Source organism: Pangasianodon hypophthalmus, chromosome 2, assembly GCF_027358585.1.
Source record: "Pangasianodon hypophthalmus isolate fPanHyp1 chromosome 2, fPanHyp1.pri, whole genome shotgun sequence".
Taxonomy (NCBI): Eukaryota; Metazoa; Chordata; class Actinopteri; order Siluriformes; family Pangasiidae; genus Pangasianodon; species Pangasianodon hypophthalmus.
Window position 1 is genome coordinate 12,942,712 of NC_069711.1, and position 26,430 is coordinate 12,969,141.

Here is a 26,430-nt window from a genome sequence, read left to right on the forward strand (position 1 = left end):
TACTCGTAGTGCCCCCTGGTGGTGTGAAACGCCATCTTCCACTCATCCCCCTCCTTGATCCTGACTAAGTTGTACGCGCTTCCCTGAGTTGCTCTAAGGCTGCTGGTACCAGTGGAAGAGGGTAGGGGTATTGGACTGTCAGTGTATTCAGTCCCCTGTAGTCGATGCATGGCCGCAGACCCCCACCTTTCTTTTCAACGAAGAAGAACCCCACTGCTGGAGAAGTGGAGGGGCGGATGTAGCCCGTAGCTAGGGCCTCCTCGACATATTCTTCCATAGCCTTGGTCTCGGGGAGAGAGAGAGGGTAAACCTTACTCTTAGGTGGCATATCGTTGGGCAGCAGCTCAATCGTGCAGTCCCACGGGCAGTGGGGGGGTAGCTGCCTGGCTCTCTCCTTACTGAACACCTCTCATAGATCCTGGTATTCGTGTGGTATCGAGATGTTCTCTGGTGTGTCGGGACTTTCAATGGAGGTCAAAAGACATGGCCGTGACTGGACCTTGCGGAGGCAGTGGTTCTGGCAGTGGGGTGACCAGCTAATCAGTTCTCCCTCCTTCCAGGACATGACAGGGTTATGAAGTTGCAGCCAGGGGAAGCCCAGGATGATGGGGTTCGAAGGAGTGGGGATGATGTAAAATGTTGTCTCCTCGAAGTGAAGTAATCCAACCTGTAGGGTGAGCGGACGGGTCTGATGAGTGATGAGGCCTCCCCCGATGGGACGGTTATCGATGGCCGTCACTCGCAGGGGGGGTTGGCATGGCAGCGTGGGAAGATGAAGGTCTTCTGCGAGCTGTTGGTCGATGAGGTAGACGGCCGCCCCGGAGTCCACTAGTGCTGGAACCACAATAGTACCCTGAGTGTAGTGCAAAGTCACTTTCAGCGTCATGCAGGAAAATATGAAATCATCTCTCACCTTGGAGGTAGATGGTTTCTCGGGACAGTTGCTAACCCGGTGGCCAGTGCCCCCGCAGTAGAAGCATAGATTACGGCGTGCCCGACGTTGACGTTCCTCCAGCGAGACTCTGGTGCCGCCCAGTTGCATAGGCTCCGGACCCTCCTCCCGTGGTCTGCTGTAGCCCTCCCGAACCCGGGGTTCATAGTGAGGGTGAGACGTGCGTCGTTGAGGAGGAGGTTATCCAGACGAATAGCCGTGGTGATGTACTCAGACAGGGTGACATCCGTGCTGCGACAGGCCAACTCGGCCTGTAACGCTGGACGTAGTCCCTCCCTAAATACTGCTAGCAGAGCAGGGTCATTCCACCCACTTTGGGCCGCTAGGGTACGGAATTTCATAGCGTAATCTGCGGCCGGTTCGGTGCCTTGAGGCAGCTCTAAGAGTTGTACCGCTACGTCCCCCCCCGCCGGGTACTCAAAAACGTCGCGGATCAGCTCAGAGAAGTAAGTGAAGGATGTTTTTACCTGGGGATCGGTGTCCCAGACGGCCGAGGCCCAGTCCAGTGCTCTCCCCGTGAGCAGGGACAAGAGGAAGGCACACTAAGGCACACATCCGGGCTGATTCGCTGTGCACCGGTGTGGTTAAAGTAGAGGGAGCCACAGGTGTTTGCTGGAGCTGGTCGTGGGCAGCCTGCAGCGCTGCGAGTTGCTCCTGATATGCGCGAATGATAGCTCCTTGGCGGGCCACCACCGCCTGAAAATTTGCGTGCTCTGCTGGATCCAAAACAGGCGAAGTATTCTGTAACGAATCGCCGGAGGTGGGTGGTGTAGGATCCATCAGCAGTTTAATAGCAAACAAAGTCCGAAAAACCAGGGAGTCAAGCAGCGAGGTAACCAAATCCAAAACACTAGGCAAAGGCAGTAATCCGTAAACGAGAACAGGGTCATACACAAAAGGCAAACAAATACACGATGGCAGAGAGAAAAGGCTTGGTAATGTCCCGAAAACAATACTTCGCATCCTAGCGTGGTGAATGCGCTGCTTAAATGTCCGTAAAATCCCGGAAGTGTTCCTCGTGGGTGGCGTCAAAACTCAGGCGAGGGCTCCCTCTGGCGGGCAGGTGCCGGTGGTGACACTACAGCTAGCTAATGAATTTATGATTTGTCCACCCCGATGTATGTCTGTATTTGTGAATTTGTGTGTATAACAGCCCTGTAATTCTTTGTGTAGTCAGGGCATGATGGTGGTAATGCTCAAATGAGTGATGGACATGTTAAGGTGAAGATGAAAGGGCAAAGAATCACAAACATGAATCATGACCCCTAAGGCATGTGTGCAAGTGTGTATAGTCCCTGTTTATGTGTTCTGCCCCTGCAATTCACCTCGGCATACACACCCATAGAAAGAGAAAAAGAGAGAGAGAGAGAGAGAGAGAAAAAAGAGAGAGTCAAGAATAAACACTCTTGTCTGATTTATGTAATAGTCACATTTAGCTCTGCATCATACTTCAAGAGACACAAAATTAGAATGTTTGGCCTATAGCCTTCCTTCCTCAACAAAAAGAAAGGCACTGCTAACAAAAAAAGCTCTGTGAATGTGGATGGGTCTGGAGCTGAAAATAAACACTGAGTGGAAGTATTACCTAAAACCAGTGCTAAAGAAGAAAGGTGTAGGAGCTCATCATTTAACACTGCAAGCCAACTATTTAAAAATATTAATGTCAGTGTAACAGCACTGTTATATCAGTATTTATGTCAGATAGCTAAGTCACATGCACTGGTCTAATTTTATTCACTTCAAAGTTAGGCTAAAAATTATGTGCCTGTTAATCAATACTGCTACACTGGTCTTCGCAATGATCTGATTACACTGATTCAACACAGAGCCCTAAGAATATGTGTGATGTTGACTGACATGACAGTTCAGTCAGGATGTCAGCAGAGCACTATCACATACACTGCATTTCATCTGTCTGAATCAATCCCTGGTATATTTTCCCATTTGGTCAGGTTTGTTTGAGTTGGTATGAATCACAGCAACCACATTTGGGTGCAGACCAAACACCAGTCTGAGACTGCATGACAGAGATGGTCCGAGGCATCTCCAAGAGAACCCTAGCGATTCAATTCAGCTGCAGTGCAAAGAGAATTAAGCCAACGGTAGACATTGAATCATGCATGTTGTGTAATAACGGCAATTGGGATGCAAGCTGCTAAACCAACATGCAAGACTCAACCTGAACCAAAGCTGGAGTGCTGCAAGAACAATCAATCAATCAATAAAAAATAGCTTAATAGATTACTAATAATTTATACAACTATATTATTTAGCACCAAGGCTCTCTGTTCTCTGTGCCCAAATGCTTTTCAGAATTTCTTGCCAAAGATTTGCTTACATTTTCCATTTCGCCATTTCTGACCAATTACATGTTTTTTTGTCCTGACCCTGCCCACATGACCCGTAGCAGGTGCTTTTTAGTACTTTATTATACACAGTGGCAAAACAAATCAAACCAAATAGTAAATGAACCAAAGGTATTAATTTCATTCAGATGCAGACTCAGCAAACAGAAAGGCTCTTCAAAACTCACCCCGCCATTATGCCTGTGACATTTTGTGCAAGTCAGAAACAAAAGCTTGCAGAGAGCTGGCTCAGCTACTAAGACACTAGTCAGTACCAGATCAATACTGACCAATACCCAGAGCTTTGAGGTCAAAAAATGTGATCAATGCCTCACTAATGAGAACCACAGGGTGAACAAATCAGCTGCCCAGGCACCTGAGACAAGCTGATTACATGTCAGAGCTATAGGTTACATATCCATAGGTGCACAGGTGACATGTAGGGTCAACAGGCTGCTGATGTAGCAGTTACCAGCATGTTTTCACTCTTCCACTAACCAGAAAAAGAAAAGTATCCCCATACTTTTATTTGTTTTCATGTAAAATGCTGTAGTTGGAGCAACTTTACCTTTTAAACTGCACACATCAATTAAGGATGCATTCTGGCCATCAGTAGGTAATATCTTCACTAGGTGAATAAATTAGCTTGCACAACTCTCCTAATAGTATGTTGAGCAAAAATAAAGACTTACATATATTTTATGTGAGAAAAAAATAAGATGATACCAAAGACTTGCTGCCATTTTGTTGAAGGGGGAAGCACAATATGCTACATCAAATACAGCAGGATAGAATAAGGAGTGTCTGTGCAGAGACTATTAGAAAATTAGTGAGTACTCAAAATCTCAGGGATGGGGAATTTTCATTTGCTCATTATAATTTAGGGTTAAATTACATTAGCCGCCACTTTTTAGCCTACTTAATTAGGCTTCTGTGCAAACAGAACATGAGACGTACAAGTAGACTGGAGCTTTTACTTTCCCACTGGGTTGTCTAACATATTTGTTATGTCTCCATCCCTGGACCACAATTATTGCACTGTATTTTGTAAGAGATTTTAGGTGGTTTCCCCCAAGTGCTTTGTGAATGAAATGCACTAAACACTGTAATTTCATCATTATAGATCTTTCACATACTACCATGAGCAGCAATCAGTTCCTTCATTTACTTAGCTATATTATCTGTCAGGTTATAACTTATACACATACAGTCATATTTTAAGTATAACTTTATAGTTGTACACTACATGGCCAAAAGTATGTGCACCCCCCTCCTAATGATTAAGCTTTTTGTGAAATGCAAGCGTCTAGGAGCAACAACATCTTAGCCACAAAGTGGTAGACCATGCAATCTCACGGAGTGGGGCCACCGAGTGCTGAAGTGCATCTGAGTTTGGCAGATACCAGGAGAAAGCTACCTACCGGATTATATACTGCCAACAGTAAGTTTGGCAGAGGTGGGATAATAGTCTGGGGCTGTTTTTCAGAGTTTGGGCCCCTCAGTTCTAGTGAAGGGCAATGTTAATGTTACAGCATACAAAGACATTTGTCTTAGACTTTTTAGACTTTTGTCTTAGAATTGTATGCTTCCAACTTTGTGGCAACAGTTTGGAGAAGGCCATTTACTGTTCCAGCATGTTCCCCTGTGCACAAATCAAAGTACATAAAGACATGGTTTGACAAGTTTGGTGTGGAGGAACTCCAGTGGCCTGCACAGAAACCTGACCTCAACCCAAATGAACACCTCTGGGATGAACTGGGATGTTAATTGTGGGCCAGAGGTTCTCTAACTAACATCAGTGCCGGACCTCACAAATGGTCTTTTGACAGAATGGGCAAAAATTCCCACAGACATGCTCCAAAATCTTGTAGAAAGCCTTCCCAGAAGAGTGGAGGCTGTTATAGAAGCAAATGCCCATGGTTTTAGAATGGGATGGCCAACAAGCTCATATAGGTGTGATGGTCATGAGTGTACATACTTTTGGCAAAGTGTGAGATAAAAATGTCTTTGTATCAAACCCATTAAAGTAGTATCCTTCAGAATCCAGTCTGACTCTGACAGTTCTGTAGCATGCTCAGAAATTCTGTAATGGACAAATATTACATTAGGTCTGGGGAAAAATCAGCTCATATGCTACAGACAGCTAATACTACATAATTTGCATAAATTTGTTTTGGATTTGGACCAATAGACAGTGAAATAAACAGACTCTCTCTCTTTCTGTCTCTTATGCACACCCACACACACTGACCATAACTGCAAATAAGGTTTTATTACAGGAAACAGGGTTGAGAGAGGTTCAAACTTGACCTCTCCATTAAAGACACAGCGCTCAGGCAGAAAGCACCAAAGTGCTCTTATTTAACATGGAGTAATTTTGTTCAACCTCATCTTTCCCTCTCTTATCTGCCCTTCATTTATATGTGCATTTCAAAGAAGCCAAAACAATTCCCTTTGGACATGTTTACGTATATGCCAAGTGAATGTGATTATCATATTATCAAAAGCTCTCCACCAAGCATCACTTCCACACCATAAATACACATTGTAGTTAAGGTTAGTGGCTGAAAAGCATGAATGCCTTGCTCCAATGATAATGCTAAACACATGAGCTTTCATCTAATGCATCTGGCAACAGCAGAGCATTTCACCCAAACACAAGCTGTGGGACAGGTATGGGGGGATCAAATCAGTGGTACAAATCAGAGCAATGGGTTATTTTCTCTTATTAGCCATTTTGTGTTGGTTTCAGGTAATTGTCAGGTACTATCTGTATGAGAACAAGGAAACACTAAAGGAAAAAGAAGTGAAATGCAAGTCAAGATACAGATAAGGTAGATGAGGCAAGAGGAAAGAAAGGGCATTTTAATCTCAAGTGGAAAATCTGGAGGAAAGGAGGGAGACAAAGAAACAGACATAAAGATCATACAAAAGTGTCAGAAAGAATAAAGCTGTGAAAGAGAGTGTGTGTGAGAGAGATGGATGGGCAGAGAGAGGAGCTCATGGCTCTCCTCTGTGTGACTGCTCAATTTCTCGCTGCTATCAGTGTGGCTTCCCCTGTATGCCATGATTTAAACCATTAGACTGATAAATCATTACAGTGTTAGAGCACTGATCCCACACATCACATCAACACCAGTCTTTTATATAAACTCTATACACAGAGAGAAAGCAAGAGGTTTCAGATTGCACACTGCACCACCACCACCTGTACACAAATTTCATGTCACATGACTGTAGTGTGTGGTATAAATGAGTGTTGTAATGAGCAAAATGAGTGATGTGGCATGATCGCTGCTGCTGCTAGTTATAGTGGTTGTAGCAGCTCCCAAAAGGGTCTATTATGGGATTTTCATGAAATGTTCTGTACAGGATTTACTCATAATTATGCAAACAGACTGTCAGGTGCTGAAAGAAAAAGAAGAAGCATGTCTCCACCACAGACGCATCAAAGCTGGACTGTTAAAGGGTGGAAAAACTTGTTTGGTTAGATGAAATCTAGTTTCCTTTTGCATCATGCTGTAAGGATCAGAATTCGGCACAAGCAACATGGAGCCATCCAATTTGATATGAACGTTACAAGCTGGTGGTGGCAGTGTGTTGATGTGGGGAATGTTTTCCTCACACAGTTTAGAGCCCCTGATACTCTGAGGAAAGCCTGGATGGCACAGCACAACTCATCATCATTACTGGCCAGGTTTATTTATTTATTTATTTATTGCTATAGTTAATCCATACTTGGATGGATGCTATGGGCATAATAACGCACCACATCACAATATATACATCATCCCTGCAGGAGAAGCAGAGAGGAACTTTAAGAAAATCCTCCTCCATGAAGCTCCAAGCTGATTGAGAAGATGCTAAGAGTGTGCAAACTGTGCAAGTTTTGTATCATGAATACTATTAATTTAAAATATAAAATGATTTGATTTGTTTAACACGTTTGGTTACTGCATTCTTCAATATTTGTTATTTTAGTATGGATGAAAGTACTGCATTAGTAAAACAAAGGTTTTGTGGCATGAGTGACAAATGACAAAAGAAGGAGCATGGGATAAATGATAACCAAGGCTCATATTTATACTAGAGCATGTGCCAGGGTTCAGTAATCAATGCAAGGTTTCTTATGGCTCCAGAGAGCATGCAGTCTGCAAAGTGCACTTGGATTTAATTTCATCCTCTCAGCAATGCTAGAGCAGCAGAGCTGTGTAGTGAACTTATTCAGATTGGATCTGATGTTAAGACTGTTACTGCTCCCTTAAATTAGAGGTCTAAACCAGCTGAAAAACCACAACACATACTTACCTAATTTATGTGGACAGCAGTAACCTTATCAGCAGTTTTGCTGCTTACAATATCATAGATAATCATAATGGTCAAAGTAACTAACAATCTTTGATAATTAAGTCTTATGAATTAAGTCCTGTGCTTTTCATATTCTTATGGAATGGGAGCTGAATCTCTCGTGTCAGCAATTTTTTTATTGCTCCTGCATAGTCCCTGAATCTCAATTCAATCTTAAGGCATCTTGAGGATGACATGGAAAGTGGTGTTCCCAACAACTGTAGAGCTATGAAATTTACAGTGTAATAATTTCCACATTCCTGCTCAACACATCCAGCATTTTGTGGAGTCCACATCCATGTGAATTCATTTTAAAGGTCAAAGCAGGCACATAGATGGCCGTGCCTTAGAAACCTAAAAACACATGCCGAAATTTCAACTGCTTCAGCTACGGTTTTGTGAAATTATTGGAAAATACATAAAATACATACAATGCAAATACTTAAAAAAAAAATACACACATGCAGACAGCTTTAAGAGACATTTAAATTATCCCATTCCAACAACTGCTGCAGTTTAAGCATAAAATAATTCTAGGTTTTTACAAAAAAGGAAGGCCATAAAAAAAAAAAAAAAAAAAAAAAAAAAAAAAAAAAAAGATTTGTAAAAAGGTTTATTTTAGGTGATTTTAATGCATACATTGGGCCTCATTTATCAATCTTTTGGTAAAGTTGTGTGTAAATATTTTTCGTAGGCAACTTTCGGTTACTTTCGGCTTGTTTTATCTGTACTCACATGCATATGTTGATAAATGCCAATCACCCACAAAATGCAAAGTTTTATGGCTGATTTGCATTTAATGACGCTCACAAAACTCCATATAAGGTAAAGCTCACAGAGAGCTGAAATCGCACTACCAGGACAAAAGGAGGTAAGGTAAGGTGGTGAGGAAAAAAGGAGCTTCTGAGAGGCAGAAGCAGAAATTATTTTGACTCCCTAAAAAATATTTAGCAGCATATAGCACCTTCAAAGGCCAGAATTTGGAGACAAATTACAGAAAAGGTGAATTAGATATGAATTAATAGAGGTGAAAAAGAAATAGTTTGACATGAAAATGGAGGATGGAAATGTTTTTCCAGAAGTTTCATGAATACCAAATTGCTTGTGCAAACACCCCAATGAACGATTTACAAATATATTCTACTACTAATTTCCTTTATTGTCCACAAAAGGAAATATGTCTTTGGCTTCACAACACATTATAACAAGACCAATACAATAAAAGACACTTACATAACAACTCTAAAAGGTAATATTCGTTCACATATAGCTTGATAAATAAAGCCCAATGACATTATGCTCCTCTCTAAACTACACGTCTTCAAGAAAACAGGCTTCCTACATCCAGTTATCCCACTTTTATATCAATATTTTCAATATATCAAGATAGACCGATCAGCCATAGCATTAAAACCCCTGACAGGTGAAGTGAATAACATTGATTATCTCATTACAATGGCATCTGTCAAGAGGTGGGATATATTAGGCAGCAAGTGAACAGTTATTTCTCAAAGTTGATGTGCTGGAAGCAAAAAAAAAAAAAAAAGCGCAAGCATAAGGATCCGAGCGACTTTGACAAGGGCCAAATTGTGATGGCTGGACGACTGGGTCAGAGCATCTCTAAAACGGCAGGTCTTGTGGGGTGTTCCCGGTATGCAGTGCCTACCAAAGTACCTACCAAAAGTGAACCAAGGAAGCACAACTGGTAAACTGGCGACAGGGTCAAGGGCACCCAAGGCTCACTGATGCGCGGGTTCTGCTTGGAAACCTTGGGTCCGGGTATTCATGTGGATGCTAGTTTAACACATGCCAGCTACCTAATCATTGTTGTTGGCCAACTACACCCCTTCATGGCAATGATATTCCCTAATGGCATTGGCCTCTTTCAGCAGGATAATCCAGCCTGCCACACTGCAAAAATTGTTCAGGAATGGTTTGAGGAACATGACTAAGAGTTCAAGGTGTTGACTTGGCCTCCAATTTCCCCAAATCTCATTCCGATTGAGCATATTTGGGATGTGCTGGACAAACAAGTGCGAATCGTGGAGGCCCCACCTCGCAATGTACAGGACTTAAAGGATCTGCAGCTAATGTCTTGGTGCCAGATACCACAGCATACCTTCAGGGGTCTTGTGGAGTCCATGCCTCGACGGGTCAGAGCTGTTTTAGCAGCACAAGAGGTACCTACACAATATTCGGCAGGTGGTTATGGCTGATCGGTGTACACTGGAGTGTTACGCCTTAGGGATTTGGCAATGCTATTTTTGTTCTTGCTTTTTTAGCTTTGGTTCATTTTTTTCTTAAAGTTCAACGGATTCAAAAAGATTGCTCATCTTAGATGCCTGATTTTTCCAAACAAAATGAATCCGCTGTGAGACAAAATGCTATAGGTTTTACTTCTACCAGATATAAAATATTTATATGTTTTTATTCAGAGCTTCCTTTTGGCTAAATGGTGGGATGACATGCTCCCTGACAGCCTTGAAATAATAAAAAAAAGAGAAATAAAATAAATTATTTAAAAAAGATTAAAGAAGAAAAAATAAGACAGCAGAACTAATATAATCCGACCTCACTCGTTGACATTTTGATGTTTTGATATGGTATCATGTCTACGAATATGTGCATCCAGATCCAGTCTCGGACGACAATTAATAACATTGCACATCACCATTTGAACAGTAGCTCACCACAATCCAAAGCATGCAGGTTTTTTGTCCATTACAGCAAGCGTGAAGGAAAAGATCCAAACTAAAGAGCGAAAATTCTACTACCAGAAAATCAATTCCAAAGCAATCTATTTCCTCTCCTTTTCTAAGCATGATAAGTCCGTCAGTCAGAGTGAATGTGCTGATTGTGTTGAATGTCATATCTGCAGAGCACAGAGAACCTCTAAATTGGCCTGTCTTAAGTAATTCTATTGCACTAATGTAGAAACAGGCAATGGCACAAATGGCAAAAGCTCAAAGGGAGGGAGATTCTAGCATTCACTAGAATGCCCCGGGATTTGTTAAAGCTCATTCATGGGTGATATCAGGTTGACACAAAGATGTTTTCTTTTTTTGTGCTCCAAAGCAGACCCTTTTGTTCTCTCCCCCTCCCCCTACACACAATGTAAAGTCCGCAATTTTTTTGGCTTTGATTGCCTTTGCCGGGAAAAAATAAATAAATAAATAAGTAGACACATCGTCTAAAGCGATCAAAGACCCTGAAGTGTGCCCTTGTCTCCAAATACTACGGCTTCCTTTTGCTAGCAAATTTAAGGTCTCATATGTAAAACCACATAGGAGAAAACTGGCAAAAGAGAACAGCTAGATGTGTTTGTGAACATACGCACGTGTAAGAAAATGTGCCCATCTGTATGTGTCTGCAGGCAGACGAGTGTGACACTTTCAAGAGATTAACTAGTCGATAAGGCTCATCTCATACAATATATTAACATGAACACTACACCCAAGTGAAATTTGAAGTACAAAATCATGGCAAAGCTCAGTTCATACACAGCACTAGAAAATGTGTTTATGGCACACAATGTAATCAGTATTAAAAGTTAAAATTCCTTTTAACACCTGGGTTTTTGTCTTTACTGTATGACATGCACCCAAATATGAGCTTTAACATGAGCAATGTGTTGCAAGATCACAAAGGAAAATTCCACCCTGAAACACATTAAATATGTTTACATTGAAATATTTGCAAAGTCCTTAGTGATTCTGGTCCTAATTTGTTGGTTGATGCTGTTTTTTTCATTACTTCTGTGAGAAATTAGCAGCTGCCTGTCTAACTCCCAAATCCTGCTTTCTCATGAAAGTAAGTGCAACAGCTGTCTTTCATGTGACTGTCACCACTTTGTATGAAAACAAGAAAAAAAAGAGAAAACCAAGGAAATGTTGGCTGGAGAGACACAGACAGTGTACAGTGAAAAGGAACCTAGCTATTTTTATACTGTGCCCTGCCAGGAATCATGTCATGTCTGTGTTTATTTTTGCTGTTCCTTACAACCATTTTGGGTATGACATGCCAAATAAGTTCTTACAGAAGCAATGTTATTGTGTTTACATCTTGTCCTCACCCTCCCACATGAATAGATGGATAAAAGAACTGGATTCAGGGAACTGCTGTGCATGAGAGCAGATGAATCAGGCTCTTATTGGCTGTTTTGTACTTGCATCTATTGGCAGAGGGGTTCACAGTCCATGATTCATCGTTGAGAAAATCAAACATGCTTGAAGAAATCGGAGGCTCAGTGATCACTCGCTCATAGACTGAGAAAATCGCTTTGCCAGGAGCAATCAACGAGTAGTTGGTGAACTGAGGTGCATTGGTCGGGTGCCAAAATACGCCAGCTAAATGAGGTCAGGGCTAAAATTCTGTAGTGTGCACTAGGCTTAAGAGGTAACAGTCAGGTTTCTCTGTTAGGGCCTAAATACAAAGGAACAATAGCTTCTTTTTCTCACTCACCATTTTTCAGCAACATTCAACATCATATAAAGTAGATCACACATTAATTATAAAGATTAATATGCAGATTGTTCAGGGTGGGTTTTTCCTTTAAACAGCTTTTTCATTTAGTTTTATTATTGTTTTGCTTCAACAAAAAAATTTAGCTTTACAATCTAATGGCCCATCCTTCCTAATAGTCCACTCTTCAGTCCATTAACTCATCCATGCTCTATTATTCTGTGGTTCTCCGTGCATACTCTAGCAATTACACTCAACCCACAGCCTTGACTAGTAGCTAAATTGAGCGGGCGACAGTGTTTTCCTCTGCAGGGGGAAAAAAAAAACGCTCAACTGCCAATTACGCTGGAGAGGTCACAGAGAGAGCAAACAATCAGCACTACCTCTAATAGCTCTAGCCCTCAGTGTCACCTCAACATTTACCCATCTCTTTTCATAGACCGTCCATAGAGGAAAGCTAGTCCTGACCAGCAAGTGAAATAAGAAACTGAGTCAGAAATAGACAAAGATCTGAGAGTGTGAGACATGGTGTAGGAGAAGCAGAGAGACAGTAGAAATGTAGAGATAATTCAAGAGAAAAGTACAAAATGTAGCAAGGTATTTGCTTATCTGGCCTAATTTATCACCCTTCCTGGCTTCCTTCTTTAATGAAGCAGTCCTGTGTAAACACAATCTGGGCTGCTCTCTCCATGTGCAGTAAAAAATTCCGACACCTCTGGCTGCAGACACATTACACAAGCAATTAAGCCGACACTCGAGCCCTGTTCGTGCAGTTTCTGTCAAGATTTAAATGGAGAATATAAAGGCTTCAACTTGAGATTCTTCAGCAGATGCTGTGCAGGTACTGAGAAAGGGAGAAAGGAGGTAAACAACAGCTGTGATTGTGTGTGTCAGTGGAAGATATGGCAGGAGAAAATATATTCAACTTGTATGATAGCAGTTGGAACCATTTTGTTCTGATTGCAGTCATCTTAATGCACACTGTCCACCAGCACTCAAAAGCTTAGACATTAGACATTCAGACACAAAGCATATCTATTACATAAACCCTAATGGAACAATCCATCCTAAACAACTTGAATATTAATCTGTGTAATTAACCTGTGACCTTCCATGGTATCTAAGATTTATTGTGACATTTTTAGATCAAATTTCTTTAATGTTAATAGTTTCCTGCAATACCCACAATGCCTTTCCACTACCTGCTGATAGTAGTGCCAGTAGGATTTATGCTGAATTTGCACAGACGTCATAACTCATAATTCCCCACATCCAACTAGTATTTGCTTTAGATCAATCAGACATATTAGTTTGTTAAATCTAAAACACTGACTACACAGTTTCATTTGTCTTGAGGAGGAAAATATACGTCACTCATCACAATTAGCTGGCTAGCTTGTTGCTAAAAAAAGACAAATAATGGAGGCGTCCGTGTTTTTTTTTCCGCTTTGTGGTTTGAATGCACAGAGGCAAAAAATGACATCATTCCAGGCTCTGAGTTTCCACTTCCAAGTTATCTCTTGCATCATCTCTAAAAGAATGATGCAGCAGCGCTTTAGTGTGTCCGGTTTTCTCCCCTAGTCATCTGAACTCTCTGGTCAAACAGATCAGCTTCCAAAGCTTCAACTTTCCTGCTAACACCACCGTCAACACCATCACACTTGTCATCTCATTATCTCATTAATGTGACACTGAATGGGAAAGCTGGAAAACGGTGAGTGAGAAAAGAAGCTCTTGCTCTTTTTTAGGCACTAACAGTAAAATGTGAGCTTTATGCCTTGTGTTTGACATTACAGAATTTTTCTCCTATTAAAAGTCATTGTATCTGCGCAAGCAATGTTCCCTGTGTGACATCAGTGCGGCTGCTATGTTCTCACGGGAATAAGGAAAATACAGCACCAACCAACACACTGGCACAAGAAGCACTAAACACATCATGAACATTTCAATATATGCATATTTAATGTGTATCATGGTGTAGTTTTCCTCATACAAGCCACAAGCATAACACTAAGGCTGGTACCCTATTGCAAAATGACATAGGAAATAAAATTAAAAGATGAATAAAACCTGAATCACATGCATGGATGTCTCTGTTAAACTCCAGTTCAGATTAGACTCTTTTGAATAAACATGATATCCAGAGCAGAGCAGAGCACACATGGTTAATGGCTGCTTAGTGGCTAATATTACTGAATGATAGGACTGTGTAGTTAAATGTATTGTTCACTACTGAACATCAGACACATGAAACAGTTAAAAAGCTCCTGTGCAAAACCTTGGAGATTTATTTTCAGCCAAGCTGAAAAGTGTGCTGTGATTTTTTATTCCACTTTCAGCTTGGCTGAAAATAAATCTCCAATCCATGAAAGCACTTACAGACAAACCTGTTAGCAATCTCCAGATAAGTTGACTGATGTCCTGACTGTTCAGTCAGTAAAGGAGCCTTTACTAGGTTTACATGTTTGTCATTTTAAAATGACCACGGCACTACACTCTCAGACAAAATGGCTAATATTCTGTACAATTTCTTGTATCTTTTACCTAGGAATGTGAATGTAGTATACCTTTTAAAGCTTTAAATTGAATCACGGTCCAATTATGCTGCTTAAATCTATATTTTTAAAGGTACATCACAGTGTATCCACATTTACAGGTGAAAGAGATATAAAAGATAACGGTACCACCACAGCAACAATGAAAGGTACGGTTTAGTACTTTTTTTGCATTACCTCAGTGAATTTTATTCTATTAATCTGTACAGGTAAGAAGTACTTTCTTACCTCAGTGTGTGAAAGCGCTTAGCAGGGTTAGCTCTGTGCACTCGGCGGGATGGAGAGAGAGAGACAGTGACAGACAGAGAGAGAGAGAGAGTCGGACAGGTGCTCTTCCAGACCAGTTTTCCTAACGGTTAAAACGTTTTTGAGATAATAATGTCCAAAAAAGTGTTATGTAACCGAAAACCGCTAGGCTACACGCTAATAATCTTTACTAACCGTGTAGACTGTCCTCACCGGCAGGCTGGGCTTGTTGTACAGAGAGCGGAGCTCAGCCTCCTCTCTCAGCTCCAATAGGCGCAGTCCTGTCACGCGCTTCCCGCGCACAGCGGCAGTTACACGCTCACGCGCGCACCACAAGCTGCTGGTGGTTATACTACTGCCAGAGCCAGTACAACCTGAAGCACTACACATGACAAGGGTATATAATAGCTTATACCATAGCTCTTAGAATGATTCAGGGTGTGATTACCGACAACCCAGTGTTATGTTTTACTGTATATCACTATATCACATCTGCTTAACGCTTTGTACCCCATCCAGAGTATAAAGGATAATGAGTACTGAAGATAGATAAAACAGATGCTTCATGCTTTGCATTTTTTTTTTTTTTTGGATTTCATTTTAGCCAAGATTGTGTGCAGAATATACACTTCCCTGCAATGTTTGCACTATAACAAGTGGATTAATTCACTCACTCACTCACTCATTCATTCATTCATTCATTCATTCATTTGCATTTACATTTATGGCGTGTGGCAGACGCCCTTATCTAGAGTGACTTACTGTGCAGAAATGCTTTGCAGTCTCTATCAATAAATACATCCTGATACTGGTTCACTAGGTCACGGACTAAGAATACCATCAGACCAAAAACTCTGTTGGGGACGTAGTATAGTAAGAGAAGTATACATTTGAAGTGCTAATTTAAGTACTTCAGGAAGAGGTAAGTCTTTAGACATCATCTGAAGACTGCCAGTGACTCAGCTGTTCGGACACTTAGGGGAAGTTCATTCCACCCCCTAGGTGCCAGAACAGAGAAGAGTCTTGATGCTAGAGGATCAGAGGGAGCGTGGTGCAGTCAAGGTGTGATAAGGGCTTTGAGGTAAGTGTGTGCTGGTCCGTTTTTGGCTTTGTAGGCAAGCATCTGTGTTTTAAACCTGATGTGGGCAGCTACAGAAAAGCAGTGGAGGGACCGTAGCAATGGGGTGGTGTGGGAGTACTTAGGAAGGTTGAAAACAGTTGCAGAGGTTGAATGGCTCTCAGAAGCAGACCTGCCAAGAGCGAGTTGCAGTAGTCCAGTCTCAAAATGGACTGAACAAGCACCTGAGTGGCCTGTGTGGATAGAAATGGACGAATCCTTCTAATGTTGTAAAGGAGAAATTGATACGAGCATGTCATATTAGCAATGTGAGAGGAAAAGGACAGTTGATTGTCCATGGTTACACCAAGGTTGCTTGCAGTGACCAAAGGTGAGATCCAAAGTGAGTTTCTTGAGGTTGGGAATAACTCTTGCTCTCTTGAATGCAGTTGGCACATGTTATGGAGCCATTGATGATAGTAGTAATGAAGAGGAGGAGATATTGTGAGATGGTCTGGAACATTGTGGAAGAGACTGGATCCAAAGGGCAGGTGGTAGGATTGCAGGACAAGGTGACTTGCAGGATCTCTTCTGTTGCTAGATTAGAAAAATGTGCCAGTGAAAGAGAAGGGGAATCATGAGTGTGTATTGTAGAAGTTGGGGTAAGAGTGAAAGTCTGGCAGTTTTTTCAATCTTCCCATCATGAAAGGTGACAACATCTTCAGCAGTCAGGGAGGATGTAGCAGGAGGAGCCAGCAGGTCAAGTAGTGAAGTAAAGAGTTGTGGTGCTTGCTTTTCCTTGTAGAAGGCAGTCTTAGCAGAAGTCACTTCAAATGAGAATTTGGACAGGAGAGTGCAGTAAGAGACATGATCTGTGTTGAATTGTGATTTCTCCCACTTTCTCTCTGCTGTTCTTAATTATCTCCAATTGCTGCGCAATACATCTGATAGCCAAGGAACAGGGCAAGAAATCTTTCTGGGTTTAGAAGATAGAGAGCAGAGGAGCTCCATGGATGAGGAAAGTGAGGAGAGGAAAGTATCTGGTTTGAATTTATCTTCATAAATGGCATGTTACTTCAAGTACTCTTATTTAATTTGGTTATCTAACAATGAATTAATCTACTGTCAGTGCAATTAACCTAAACTTTCCAGCAGTGTAACAAAGCCTATGGATCCAAGAATTCACTCAGTCTGAACATGGAGTCTGAACAAATGTTTTAAGGACTGCTTTCTCAGTAACTTTGAGAGTTATGTAGATGTACAGTAGATTTTTTTAATACCAGGGTATCATGGAATTAACACATATCACTCAGTAATTTAAGATGGTCATTTTTACTACATGGAAATATCACTGCTTATTTAAATTTTATATGTGTTTTTTTTCTGGCTTTAACATGTACAGAAATGGAACGGCTAAGCTAGGAAATATTGACACCATTGATAGTAAAGCATTTATTCATTGGGGAGTCAAAAAACAGAGAAAAATAAATCTGCTGCTGTTGCTGTTTCACTAAAATTTGATCCTGCTTTCAAGAGAGGCACCCTGCCGCTTCCGTGGCTACACACAGTATATGAGCAGTCTATTTGTGATCACCTATCACCGAAAGATCAATATTATGTGCAAGATGAATCATGCTGTCAGGAGCTGGGTAGCTTTAGACTTTGCAGCTAAATATCAATCGATTGGTTTGATGGCTTGTTATTTTGAAACCCCCGAGCCATCTCTTCTGCTTTGTGTATGATTGCTTAATGTGTTCGTATTTGTTGGTAATAGTTCTTCCGCCATGTCTTCCATAAAACCGTACATATCAGAGCCCACCAACTTATCAACTGAATTTTGTGTATTGAGTAGTGCATGACTAGTGAAAATTTATATTTCTGCTGTGATACTGCACCTTGTGTCAAAACTCTGAAGCTTCACACCCATGTGACAGAATGCATAATATTCTGCTGATCGAATGACTGAGATTTTGATTAGCTAAGAGAAGAGAATTAGCAGAACATGTAATGTCTGAGATTGTGATTTTGGAGAGATGTCAGATTTGAAATGCTTGTTTGATTGATTCAGAAGAGTCTTTGTCACTGGTGCCAGAAAGTCATCAAACCAATGTGAAAATAGGAGATTGTGGCTCTCGACAAAGACAGAGAGAGAGAGAGAGAGAGGAGAGAGATCGAGGGATTTATAGCTCATTGCACATTGCTCTGGTAAAAATAAAGATGACTGGCAGATAGTGAATTTGTGAATTTGGAAAACAAGAAGAGAGTTAAGTCTTTTCATACAGGGCTTTGCATGTGACAGGCCAAGGGATTATGTTTAATATTGGTCATTTTTGCCTGTACTGAAGGATGCCTCCTGAGAAGCCATAAAATATGACATTTGCCAGAATAATCTGGCCATTGCGTTGGACTCTTGCTTTCTCAAAAAAAAAAAAAAAAAGCTGTCATAGACCATAGTCGGTTCTGCCTTATAGACTCTGTTGTATGGTTATGTTTAACATAAAGACATTAAGTCAGACTTTGGAATTACCAGTGAGACAAAAGTGGGTCTCTTAATAATTTCAGTATTCAACAATCTGCTGTTGGTTAAAAGTAGTCATCATGTAGCAGAACAAGTACTGTGCTGGGTAGGATATTGAAACATTTAGTATTAATGATCCAATATAGAGCAAAAGATGGGGTGATTAAGTTACCTGAGTAATGTTTTATACTATATTGCCAAAGGTTTGCAGACACCTGACCATCACAGCCATATGTGTGGCTTCCCCAAACTATTGTCACAAAGTTGGAAGCACACAATCGTATAGAATGTCTTTGTATGCTGTAGCATTGCAGTTTCCATTAACTGGAACTAAGGGATCCAAACCTGTTCCAGCATGACAATGTCTCTGTGCACAAAGCGAGGTCCATGAAGACATGGTTTGCCAATGTTGGACTGGAAGAACTCGAGAGTCTGCACAGAGCCCTGACCTCAACCCCACTGAACACCTTTTAGATGAATGAGTGTGATCGTCAGGAGTCCACAAACCTTTGTCTTGCCCTGCAATAGGCATCCTATCCCAGGTGTATTCCTGCCTCACGTCCAGTGTGTGTGGGTTAGGTGGTTACTTCAATGAATGAATGAATGAATGAATGAATTAATGTGGCTTATAGCATATATTATCATAGGATTCATGTTGGCAGAGTCTGCTGGGTTCACTGATTTTGTTCTCTGACATATGTATAGCATATGTAAAGTACAAGTCACAGAAAGCTAGACTGTAGCACTGTAGCCTGATACACTTTATATATATATATATATATATATATATATATATATATATATATATATATATATATATATATATAAAATCAGAAATCAGAAATGCAATACAGTACCTTAAATCTAGCATTCCTCTAAAAAAAATTTTAAAATGGATAGATATTACAAAGTTCAAATCACTGCAGTAAGGGCTACACAGCACCCAGTAACATGACCCAGAATACACTGCAAGAGCATACTGTAAGAGCCACTTGGGTTTTATAATGAGCTAACTGAACCAATAAAAAAGAGTTAATTGCCTCCAAAACTATAGCTCAGGTATGAGAGTGTAGTGCTTCAGAGCTCAGCATGGCCTGATTTTACACAAGCCCTCACTGTGGGAAAACAGAGAAAGAATTAGTGTGAGGGAGAGAGACAGATAGAGTCAGAAAGCGAGGAGGAGTGCACACCAATAGAATGATGACGCTAAAATGAGTCATACATATTTTCTGAGCTGAAGCTACTCATAGAACATTGTGTCCTACAAACAAGAAGACATATTTATAGAATCAACTAATGACACATTGGAAGTTATGCAAAAAAAAAGGGTTGTCCGAAAAAAAAAAAAAAGGATCTTAAGATACAGTACTTACTTCTTTAAGCAATGCAAGGTACTTCCTAAGAGAATGCATTGATAAATTACAGTGGCTTCGGAAAGTATTCAGACCCATTCACTTTTTGCACATTTTATTGAATTATATATTTAACATAGATTAAATTAACTTTTTTGGCCATTAATCTATAAACAAAAATCCATAATGACAAAGTGAAATCATGCTTTTAGAAGCATGTTTGTTAATTTATTAAAAATAAAAAACTGAAATAATTCATTTAGTATTCAGACCCTTGGCTAAGGCACTCCAAACTGAGCTCAGATGCATCCTGTTTGCTTTAATTATCTTGAGCTGTCTCTAGAACTTGACTGAAGTCCACCTGTGAACATAATTTAGAAAGGCACAAACCTTTGTATATGTATATATATATACACATAAGGTCCCACATTTCACAGTGCATGTCAGACCAAAAACCAACCAATGAAGTCCAAGGAACTCTTTGTAGACCTCTGCAATCAAAGTGTGTTTGAGTCACAGTTCTGGGCAAGGATATAAAACTATTTCTAAAGCTTTAAATGTTCCTAGGAGTACAGTGAGCTCCACTAGGATTCTTCCTAGTGCTAGCTATCCAGCCAACCACAGGAACTGGGGAAGAAGGGCCTTGGTCAGGGAGGTGACCAAAAACACAATGGCCACTCTAAGGAGGCTCCTCATCCAATCTAATGGTTTGAGGATCTGCCAGGAAGAATTGAAGAAACTGCAAAGTTGGATTCAAAGTTGGATTTGCTGTAAAAGTTGGTGCTACAAAGTGTTTATTAAAACGTCTGAAAACTTATCAAATTGACATATTTCAGTTTTTTCTTTTTAATAAATTTTGAAAAATGCCTAAAAAGTTTTCATTTTGTCATTACTGTGTGTAGATTAATGGCCAAAAAAGTCAATTGAATTAATTTGAAATTAAATCTGTATCACAATAAAATGTGCAAAAACTGAAGGGAACTGAACGCTTTCTGAAGCCACTGTATATACGAAGGTGTGGTTACAATCCATGATTCTGATTCATGACATTATCTTCATATAATAAGATTAGATTATAATAAGTTTTCTTCCTAAGTTTTCAGGAAAGAGGGCTTTGCAGTTTCTTGGTAACATGAGGGAAATTTCTTTTTATAGCTGCTATAACGTAAGTGATAACAGAAACTAAATTGTCTCATTGACATTCCACAACTTTAGTGTAACTATAAACAGATAAAAAGCATGACAATATTCAGCTTTGTATCTGGCTGCATCCCACTACCCCACCATTGATTGTTTTTAAGATATATTTTTTACCAGATTATTTTTTGTGTTTTACTCCTTACCTATTACAGCATATAGAATTATACTGAAATGTTCTGAATAGCATTCGCTAGTTATAAGAAACACCAGTGAATTAGAGGCTCACACACACACAGATCCAGCCATAATATTGACATGACGAAACTTGACACGGCTACATGATTTATACACATGCATTAATGCACGTACATACTGTATATAATTACATGTGCATGCACACACATGAACCTAATCACCAAGGCCTTCCCAGTGAGCGTAGCATTTCTGCTTCCTTTTGGCAATGGAATCTCATGATCAATAGAGTTTTATCTAATTGTCTCAGAAGCAGCACTCACTCCTTAATGGCAGTAGGAGGAAAGAAGTGGCTGAGTAAGCTTTGTTTTAGATCCATATAAACTCAACTTTCAGGAACATCATTCCCAAAATTATTGTCTCATTCTATGTCTCATTCTGATTACTTACACTTTTTTTTGCAGAATCAGTGTATAATGAAGAGGAAATGTCTTTCTGGGTATACATTTGTAGAAGATAACTACTAAAAGTTCCTCTCTCTTTGAAATGTCACACTAAACAGGAAATGTTTTATTGTGTGTGTGCGTGTGTGTGTGTGTGTGTGCATTAACAGACGGACAGTTGAATCAGAGGAGCAGACACATACATTGTGATTGCACCTAAGTTACCATGGCAATGCCTGGACACTGAGATGGCACAGTCAGGGCTATTACATTACTGTTCAAGTTTCAGAACTTGAAGACTATTCATTCATTTCATCTCCAGTAATCACTTTATCCTGGTCAGGGTCACAGTAATTCCATCAGCATGGAGATTATTTGCTATGAAAATACACATTTCAACTAAAAATCAACACTGATTTACTCACTCTCTTCAGCAGCCACACTTTATCCTGGTCAGGGTCACGGTGGATCCAGAGCCTATCCCAGGAATACAAGTTGCAAGGCAGGAATACTCCCTGAATGTCCCAGGAATGTCAGATCATTGGCCAGTGCACCTACTGACATGTTTTTTGGAGGCGGGAGGCAACCAGAGAACCCAGAGGAAATCCAGAAACACTACGTGCTGCAACATCGTGCCACAAACACTGATTTAACTGATCAAGTAATCCTGTCTTATAGTGCATATAGCACATTTTAATGAATTTTATCCCAAAAAAGTGTTGATTATTATTATAATATAGATATATAGGTATATAGTAGATGTAGCTAATTATGGACTATATATTTATGAATGTATAAATCTATACAATGAGCATTCACTTCAAGTTGTACATTTAAAGACGCTGGTGAAATATTTGCTTAGTTTTCATTTTACACGCTGAACTTGCACTATTCTTGTGTGGGTGATGTCATATGTTCAAGGTGATGAAGCTCAAAGAGAGGAAATAATACTCTAAGCATCATTCCTGAACTCCATTCCACCTCAGAGACCAATAATGGATCCAGCTCACACTCTTTCAGTAACATTTTAGCCTTCTTATTTTCTTCCTCCTCTTCTTTTTCCCCCTCATTTCATTACTGTATGTGCTGGTGCTGCTATAAACCTGGAGCTATCATTAATTTCTCAGTTTCGTCCTTCTATTCAGGGATCCACGTATGCTCTTTCCACCATGCTTGTTTGCTGAGCGTTTTGACATGATGTGTCTTGTAGGAAATGTACTGGATAATTAGCAGAGCAGGAAGCTTACAATCCATATTTTAACCCAGAACCAGTGGCACATTTGACAAAAGATTGCTGAAGCACCATGAGACAAACTCTGGTGCAGAAAACTCCATATTGAGCCTGCGGCTTTTCACAGCTTTGCATCTGTCAGTATGACTGCTGGAATCAATCCACATCTTGAAAATCTCCAATGGTCCTTTTTCTTCTAAATGGCAGAATTCTACTAGTTATCGAATCTACTCGAGTAGGCTTTTTGAGCAAAACTTGGCAACAAAATTGTCCTCAAATGTAGTTGATGAGCAAGACAGTTTTTGTATTTGAACTTTGTTGCTTTAGTTTAGCACTGGAGCTACAAGGCTCCAGCCACCAGTTCATGAAAACTGTAATCTGTAATACTCAAACAGTATCATGTCATTAATTAATCTGAAATAGACTTGCTTATGCGGTTTTCCACACTATGGCACGCTATTATGTACGATAAAACAGAGAAAATCATGCTGCATATGTGACTCAGCTGTATTTACATTAAGTACATTCCATAGCCAAGCTACCATCCATAATGTGAAGGTGGAATTAATTGTTACAAGTGGTACAAATAATAATATTGTTCCACTGCTCTTTAATTACTAGTGGCAATGTTGAACCAAACAATGTCTTTTATAAGAAGTTCAGTCATTCAGTTTGCACAACAGCATCATCATGCAGTAGGTGGTCACAGCTCCAGGTCCTGAATTAGATCCTGAGTTTAGGTTGGTGTCTGTGTGGGGCTCCTCCAAGTTCTCTACTTTCCTCTAGCCTCCCAAAAACATGCCAGTAGGTGGACTGGCCACTCTAAATTGCCTCTAGGTGTGAATGAGTGAGCAAATATGTATGCATTGGTGTATTCCTGCCTCGTGCCCAGTATTCCTGGCTTCCAAGCCACTGTGACATTGATCAGGATAAAGCAGAAACTGAAGATGAATGAATAAGCAGCTATAAGTTTAACTTACTTGTAGCACTGAGGTAAGGAAAATGGATGGAAATACAGTATATCAGACTGCTGCCTAACTACATCAGTTCATCAACTGGCAGCCTTTCCCCCAACCTCACACACACACACACACGAACACACCAGGTTTTCCTGGAAACGCCCACAGTGAAAATGACAATCACATATTGAGAAAACAGCTGCTTTCATCTGCATGTATTATAGATTCTTTGTAATTTACACTTCTCTGAAGCATGAACGGGTAGCCCAGTGGTGCAGTGGTCAGTGTTTTAGCTGCCCAGGGTCGCAGATTCAATTCTAAGCTTGGGTTACTGTCTGTCTGGAGTTTCTGTACATTGTCTCCTTGTGTTCACTGGTTTCCTCCTACCTACCAAAAATATAATTGATAAATTGCCTCTAGGTGTGAATGTTTTTGCCTGGTGTCCCATCCAGGCTTCATTTGCACCTCATGCTCTGTACCTGGGATAGGCTCCAGATCCACCCTGAAAAGGATAATGTTTTTTTTTTTTTTTTTTTTAATATACTTCCATAAATACAAATGTGACAATATCTCACAGAGAACTTATTATACTGTAGTTCTTAATGTTCTCACACAACACCTAAGCCCTTATAGTGCTTCTCAATAAATGTTTAGAACATCAGTTTCTTTTCCCCACTAGCTTATAGAATGTTTCTACTAAAATAGAACAGCTTCTGATCTAGTCTCCATTGCATTTCTAAGGTTCATGAATCATTATTCCAATTCTCTCCATTATTTCCGGAACGTGAGATAGAGAGTGGGAGGCTTTAAACATCCCTGATGGTTCTAGACAGCATTAGAGCTGATGGGGCACTTCATTCACCAATCAGTCTCTCTTATAGAGAAGGCACTGGGTGGTTGTGATAGCGAGCCTCCTTCAGTAATTGCATTGGACACACCTCAGTAAGAACAACTACCAACTCTTCAGCTCCCACAAATGCCAAAAGAAGATTAGATCATATGTACATTGTACTGGATGTGTTTCTTGTGATTTGTGTCATGTTTTTTTGTTGTTGTTTTTTTTAATATTCTTGTTCTCCTATGTATAATGTTGTGCTACATAACAAAGTCCCCTCTAAAATAGGAACATAGGAATAGGTTATTGATTTGAATTATTTCAATAAGGAAAATTAAATGGGTTAAGTCAAGTCCACTTTGTATTGTAGACATGACTAATCTCTGAGTTGTACATGGTGCTGATGAGGGTAATGAGCCACTCATTCCATAACCTCTGACTGACCTGATCTTTACTCAGCCTGGTTGAAGATCAATATTCAAATTACTGTCTGAGACAGACAGATGCTCAGGGTTGTGGGTTACTTTTCAACAATTAATCCTAAAATCACAGTCTGCTTTTATAAGTACCTTTATTGTTATTGTACAATGTAAATTGATATGCAACCCCCAGGAAATAGTTTTAAATACACAAAATTAGAAATAAAAATCTAGTTATGTACAGTCATAAAATTTTTATCGGTTGCAGAATGATAGATCAGCTTATAGAGGTGGTCATGGACAGTTGAAAGTACAGTGATGCAGTACAATAGGAAATAATAATAGCAGCACAGTAATTAACAGAGTCACGCATTTAGCAACAGAATGGTCTATAGTGCTGTTGACAAGAGCAGCTATCATGAGCAATAAGAGACAAATGTAGTCTACTGCTGTTAGCTTATCATTACTGGTGTGTGTATATTGCAAAATGTTCAAAAGTGTATGGAATGTGCCGGATGCAAACTTCCTGTTCAGAAGGGGGTTAGAGAAAGGTTGATTCGGCAGCGTGATAAATGGTCCTGTAATGCTTGCTGGATAGCAGGAGTGCAAACAGATGATGGCAGGTGTGAATGGGGTCTTAGCAGATGTTAGTAGCTCTCCTCAAACGCAAGCACGAGTAGTAAATCTCTTCCAAGGATGGAAGTTGGAGCCCAGTGTCACTGCTGGTTTACTAACAGTTTGTGCACTAGAAATATCAACAGTCAACAGTGGTGCTGTGGCTAGAAGCTCACCACTGATGAATGGCCTAGAGGAAAAAGATGAAGTATCTTGTCTAGAAGCTCACCAATAACCTGGACCAACATGGAAGAAATGTTAAATAACATCGCCAATAGGTGTAAACACAGCCTAAAAACTACGATAATGCTGCTGTGCTGAGAAGAGTCCATCACCCAAATAACATCTCGTAAGTCTTGGTTCTATTGAGGTCCTTTTCCATTAATGGGGTAGAGAGCTGACAAATGTGTAGTTTTGTAGGTTTACCTGATATAATGTCCAATAAGTTTTGGTATAAAGGATAGGTGTACTGTCCAACCACGTGAAAGTTATCAGTACAAATGATGATCTTAGAAAGGCTCAAAAAACTGAGCATAGGGTTGAATTATCTGAAGAAATGATTTGGGTAAAAACTGCCCCCAAGTGGATGGAGTTAAGAACTGCAGGGGGCTGTAATGCTGTTCAATGGAGTGTTCAACTAATTAAAGATTCATTAAGTAGCTCAGAACTCAGCCGGTATTCAACTTAAGCTTCAAAAACAGTTTCAAGTAAGAAGTGAGAGCGGTTATTAAGTGCAGGACTCAAAAAAAAAAATATATATATA

General features: G+C 40.2%; 1 protein-coding gene across 3 annotated transcripts in view; it reads right to left on the reverse strand.

The window, feature by feature from the left end:
• rap1gapb (RAP1 GTPase activating protein b) overlaps positions 1-15,118 on the reverse strand; it is an 81,390-nt gene extending 66,272 nt beyond the window's left edge. The window contains exon 1 of one of the 3 annotated variants that reach the window (XM_053228224.1): positions 15,102-15,118. The gene's annotated coding sequence lies outside the window, so the exon portion shown is untranslated. The other 2 variants (XM_053228227.1, XM_034310908.2) reach the window with 2 other exon arrangements.
• Between the last annotated feature and the right edge of the window lie 11,312 nt (positions 15,119-26,430).